Genomic DNA, 6,018 nt, shown 5'->3' with positions numbered 1-6,018 from the left:
GTTAGTACCCAAGACAAGAAAGTTATAGGTCCACGAGCCTTTATATAGAGAAAGTTAGAAGGCTTTCTAATTTAAATCCATATAATATGGTAAACTTCTGGTTAAGTCTTTGGGCAAAAGAATCTCATGGGCTACGTGGTGTAATTGGGTTCTACCGAATCTTATTGGTATCTTTCAACTTGACATGTGGGCTCTACTTTTATTTAGTCATAAAGCACTAATTGCACTTTCTATTTTATTATTTTCTGTTTTGAATGGGTTCACAAATTTTGTGAAAAAATTTATGTTATACTTTTCATTTTTATTAGCTTTATTTATTGGGAAAATGATAATTAATGTATTCTTCTTGAACATAGTGATGAAAGCAGCTTGACATTGTGGGCGATTGGCACTTCTTTTGAGCTTTGTAATCCTTAGTTCCTTATTGATAATAAGTAATTAATTTTTTTAATGTTAACATGATTAAATTTTATGGTCATTTTATTTAGAGGTAATTAAATGGTTTTGTCGCTGGGATTTTTTCTTTTATTAATAATGAGCAAAAGTTATTAGAAATAATTTGATAATTAAGAGAAGAGATATTTGAAACTTAGGTATCTTCACTAAACATAATAAAATGTGTCTATTTAGATATAAAACTCTTGGCATCATTTTAAATATTATAAATGTTGGGAGAATGAAGGAAATTGAAACGATCATACAACGATACATGTGCACACCAATGAATCATCTTACAAAGAATATAAATTAACAAACAAAAAAGTAAAGTTCATATGAGTGGACGGTGAGACAAAAAAAATACAAAGGGAATCGTGATTGATAAGAAAGTAGAAAAGAAGTAAAAGAGGCGAAATTTCTATGAACTCAATTTGTGTTTGCCATCTAGAATTATCAAAACACGTGAAAATGACTACCACAAGATAATTAGGGTGGATATTTGAAAAGTCAAAATGGACATTTTCTCCTTTCTACTTCAAAACAAGTATAGAGACAAAATGCTCATGTTCTCAACTATCTAGTAAAATGCACCTTTATTTTCAAACTCGATTTTTAAACAATCGAAGCCAATTTAAAAACTTCGATTTAATGAAAAAATCAAGTTACTTGTAAAATGTTATATGGAATTTGAGTTCCATGTAATTTACAAATAAAAATAAAAAAAGTTTTTTGCCCATAACTTGATTTTCTTAAAATTGAGTTTTTTTATTTATTGAAACTCGATTTTTAGAAAATCGAGTTTAAAACAATGTGGTATTTTGCTACTTGTTTATGTTTTGGACGAAAGGAGCAAATGCTCATTTTGGCCATATTTGAAATGTTGTAGTGGACATAATCATACTAGTTTGGTGACTTATACGAACTCATTCGACCTCACATATCGGTATGGTACAAATCCATTAATTTTGACTATTATGGCATGTTTCATGTAGTTTTTTTTTTGGGATAAATATTGATTTTAGTATGTGAAGGATGTATATTATATGAATTGAATCGTGGTGGTCCATGAATTTGAACTATGGAGAAGACAAATTTGGATAGGAGTGGATCTTGTTACAAAATTTATTTTATTTTTGGTTAGCAATACCATGATCATAGATTCTTGTAAAAGTTGGATAATATTCCCCTTCAATAATTGGTTGTGTTACTAGCAATGTGTTAGGACTATCACCACCGTGAAGGAAGGATTAGAAGCATCCTCCGCCATCGATGAGAGCTTACTTGTCAAAAGTGCAATAGTATTAATGCTTCGAAGTCATTGATGAGAAAAATTAGAGCTATATCATGTGAAGAGTCACTCGCTCTTAAATAGAGTTAGAGATCTATATTATTGAAAAAGAGAAAAATTACATTATGATTATTAGGGGTGGCAAAATTTGACACGACCCGCGAACCCGACACGACACGACACGAAATTAGCGAGGTTATGGGTCGAGGCTTAACGGGTTCGTGTCATATTCGGGTTGACATGGCTAACCCGTTTAATAAATGGGTCAAGCCAGTGTCGAAACACATAGGACCCGCTTGACCCGTCCGACCCGTTTAATTAAATGATATTTTACCAATATACCCTTCAAACTCTAGGTATATGAACTTATTAGTTGTTGTGATTTATATTCTTTGACATATTGTGATTGATTATTTCAGATATTGGGATATGCTTTAATTTTGAATGATTATTTGTGATGCAAATTACTCGTTAATTTTAAATTTTATATTAAAAATATTTATTTGTTTGTTTTTTCATTAATTTTTATTTTTTATTTTTGATAAAAAATCTGATAAATAGGTTGACACGACTGACCTGTCAATAAATGGGTCAGGTTAGGCCGAGGAATCTTGACCCGTTTAATAAACATGTCGGGTTAGTATTGACCTATGTAGTCGAATACTCATAACGAACCCGACACGCGAACACGAATTGCCACCCCTAATGATTATTGATTAAGCTCTTCTATTTATACACTAATCCAAGACTAAAAGAAAATAGAAAATATCACTAACTCCCCCTAAACCGTAGCTAACTATTGTTACAAGACTCTAATTAATTTTACATTTGACCAATTATACTAACAAAACTTCTATAAGCCTCATGTGATCTTCTCGTGAGTCACTTAAGCCACGCAACACTCGTTCTTAATGTACATGTGCACGCCTGTAAATTTGAAGCATTCGACGACACCGTTTGCTTTAATAACATGTTTTCATCATCCAACGCATGCTGCGTTTAATACTCAAATCTCTCGCTTTCCTTTAACATATCTATAAACACCCTGAGCATTCATAATCAAAGCGATTGAGACTTGAGAGTTGAGACCCACTATGACTAAAAAGAAAAAAAAACACATCCTAAACATAGGCTGTCTCAAACTCTCCGAATTAAGTAAATACTTGTCGTTTGGAATTATGTTTTCATTTACATCCTAATTACCAGATAACTCATCATCTGTCGTTTCATGACCATCAAAAGTTTTAGTTAGCCTTCTCCTTCTCTTTTTAACTTTAGACATAATCAACCTACCAAAAAATTAGACAAGTTTACGAAATTAAGTAACATTATAGCCTAAAACATATCCAACGGAAAAGCATTTGCATCAGTTAAATAAATTATATGGGTAATTGTGCAGCGGAATAATCTTATATGGCAGAATATTTCTAACTCTTGACTCAATAAAATACATGTAATGGAGAACTTTTAGTAGGCATTATATATAGAAGAATCATCAGTGGATGTTATTGATTACTAAAGAAAAAGACACGACAAGGCATGGAAAGTTATGACCAACACCTAGTACAGACGAGAGATTGTGATTTGAGTAATTTAAAAGATTCAATAGAGCACATTACACACTTCTGCACAAAGTGAAAGAATTTGCAAAAGAATAAATGATAGAGGAGATATTGCAATTATAAATACCATAGCAAAAGATTTTTTTTTTTTTATACAAGATAAAATTTCTATTCTAACCTAATCTAAGTATATACGCGCGCTTAAATTTCCTCCTGAGACTCGAACCCCTGCCTTTGCCCCTTCTCCCTCTACACACCACAAGCACTTAACTTATACTTCGCGGAGTAACTATCGCACCAAGGCAGTATTGGCAGTGGTATAGCAAAAGATTATTAAACTTGGACCGGTCTCAGCTTTACCAGATTGGAAATCTAGCGAACTAACACTTAGATCTAAAATAGGGTGTTTAAATGGACCATTTGTACACAAAATCTAGTCTAACCAAGTCAAACCCAGCCGATTTGTGGCGGCCTTTGTAACTCGATAGCTTTTTAATGTTAATGTAATAAAATTTTGTAGGCATTTATTAATGATAAGCAAAATTGTGAATACCATAAGCAAAAGTTGTTTCCACTTAAGAAAATTAAATATTTTAATAACGATTAATACATGTATATTATTTTAGAATTATTTCTTTAAGAGCCATAATAAATGTAAACTAATTTATAGCCTAATATGTTAGTAGATAATGTATTCACCAATTACAGCCTTAATCAATCATACATTGTTTCTATAAAAAAAAAAAAAAATTCAATCATACATATATTTATTTCCTTATTTTTGTTTTATAAATAATTCAATAATTAGAAGAAAGGGGGTTGGGAACTTAGATTTCTCCACTAGAAATAATAAAAGGAGTCAGTTGAGATATAAACCTCTTCGCATTAATTTACATATCTTAAATGATGGGGGAATGAAGGAGATTAAAAAGGTCATACCAAGATATAGCACACTAACGAATAATTTTGTAAAAAACATAAATAAATAAAAAAGAAAAGTTCATATGGTTGGATGGTACGACAAAGAAAATATAAAAGGAGACATGATTGATAAGGAAGAGAGAAAGAAGAAAAGAAGTACAAGAGCTGAAATTTCAAAGAATCTAATTTGTGTTTACCATCAAGAATTGTTAAACCGCGTGGAAATGAACAATACAAGACAAATTAGGGTGAATATTTGAAATGGTGCAAGGAATATAATCATACTTGCGCTATGGTGATTGACATGGAATCCTTTGGACCTTACCAATCGATACGATACAAATCCATTAATTTTGATGACGATGGCACATTTTCTTTTTGTTAAATATATTTTTTTAATATGTGGAGAATGTTTATCATGAATTGAACTGTGGTCCAATAATTGAACTATGGAGAAGACAATTTGGAATAAGAATGGATCTATTTACAAACATAAATTTATTTGTCCAAGTTGGATAATTTTCTCCTCTAGCAAGTGGCTGTGTTGATAGCAATGTGCCATGACTATCATCACTATGAAGTAAGGAAGGATTAGGAAGCTGTAAGGATTTAGCCCCTAGAAAACACAATATGTTTAACCTAATTTATAGTCCGCGTAGTTACTTTAGGTTAATTATTCAGATTTAGGTTAAACATTCAACACATGTGTCAAACACAACGGAAAAGTAAATAACACAAGATCTGGGATTTACCTGTGAAATCAAATCTAAAACAACTTGTTTCACAGGTAAAAAACCATGGGGCAACTATCCCAAGTGAACAATCCAATATACCAACGAGATTTACAGCTCAAGAATACCAATTCGTAGTAAATCTAACACAAGCACAAAACTAGGCTCTAAACTCCACAAATTTCTTTGATCTGGATTTGTTCTCACATGAACCACTTGCTCATGCCTTGATCTTTAGTACACTTGATAGCTGAAGGCTTGGCTACAACTTTACTACGCTAGTACTAACAATATGGATTCGATCTCTGGTAGGTGCTTGATAGAGTTAGAAGGTACAAAATCTCACAAATCTTACAGGAGTAACACGATTAAGACTTGAAAAACATGCAGACAGGTTAGGTTTTTTTTTTTTTTTTTTTTTTTTAGAAAGTTTCAACCTATTTAATGCTTGCCTCACGATGATAACTTTTTATTATTAATTAAGACACCAATCAACTTTTAAAGGTGAGTGCTATATTAACAGATTTCTTATTCAACCATCAAATAATATATCAACATTTTAAAAGAATAATGCTAGTTTTCTTAAAATAATGATAATAATAATGTTAGGAACACCTAATTATATATTTAAATTCACAACATACTTAAGCGTTATTTTGCACTCGGGTGTGCTTTTGTTTTCAGCAATTACTGTAATCATCACAAATTGACGTGTAAATATGTTATAAAATTGGGCGTGAGTCTGTTTATGCTGGCGGCCTAAAATCAAAAAATTCTCATGAACGAGTTTTATTGATTTTTTTTTAATATCAATTTTAGCTAATGGACCACTTTGAAAATTAGTTTCATTGCCAATTCACTGGAAAAGAAACCAGCTCTTTCTCTGATAATGGGTGCCAACAGCCAACATATCGGAAAAGAAATTCCAATGAAAGTGATGGTGTTTTGCCATTTGTTGCCTGTCCATTTCTGTAACTGTTAGTGCCATTAAAATGGTCTGCTTTTATTGATGAAATGCTGCTATCTAGCTGTCTCTCTCACCTCCCTCCGTTTGTAGTATGATGGGACCAACTGGTTG

General features: G+C 31.8%; 1 pseudogene; it reads right to left on the bottom strand.

Moving 5' to 3' along the window:
• LOC142634720 (uncharacterized) overlaps positions 1-6,018 on the bottom strand; it is a 78,672-nt pseudogene that overhangs the window by 22,258 nt on the left and 50,396 nt on the right.

The sequence above is a fragment of the Castanea sativa genome, chromosome 5 (genome assembly GCF_040712315.1).
Source record: "Castanea sativa cultivar Marrone di Chiusa Pesio chromosome 5, ASM4071231v1".
NCBI classification, from domain to species: Eukaryota; Viridiplantae; Streptophyta; class Magnoliopsida; order Fagales; family Fagaceae; genus Castanea; species Castanea sativa.
The sequence above is the reverse complement of the archived record's forward strand: the minus strand, read 5'-3'. Positions and strand labels throughout refer to the sequence as shown.